The following is a 553-nucleotide window of genomic DNA, read 5'->3' as shown; positions in this document are numbered from 1 at the left end:
TCATTGCTTTAAGGTATGAATTTTAAAAATCACTTATATGGATCATGTTTACTCCTAATGATATAAGATAAAATGAGGTATTTTTGTTCCAAAAAGTATTTTAAAATAGCATTTAATCTTGGGAACTATCTTACTTAGGGTTTCTATAAATACAAATTACAATGTTTCGAACTCAACCAGTATCATTTTCGTGTGCTAATGAGCAAAGTAGTTAGAACAGATTGTCAGTTTAAAAACAGGATTTGTAGGCCAGGCACAGTGGCTCACGCCTGTAATCCCAGCACTTTGGGAGGCCAAAGTGGATGAGCAGCTTGAGTCAGGAGTTTGAGACCAGCCTGGCCAACATGGCGAAACCGCGTCTCTACTAAAAATACAAAAATTAGCCGGGCGTGGTGGCAGGCGCCTGTATAATCCCAGCTACTCAGGAGGCTGAGGCAGGGAGAATCGCTTGAACCCTTGGAGGTGGAGGTTGCAGTGAGCCAAGATTGTGCCATTGCACTCCAGCCTGGGTAGCAGAGCAAGACTCTCTCAAAAAAACAAAAAAACAACAACC

This window comes from Pan troglodytes, chromosome 12 (assembly GCF_028858775.2).
Source record: "Pan troglodytes isolate AG18354 chromosome 12, NHGRI_mPanTro3-v2.0_pri, whole genome shotgun sequence".
In the NCBI taxonomy this organism is placed as follows: domain Eukaryota; kingdom Metazoa; phylum Chordata; class Mammalia; order Primates; family Hominidae; genus Pan; species Pan troglodytes.
The sequence above is the reverse complement of the archived record's forward strand: the minus strand, read 5'-3'. Positions refer to the sequence as shown.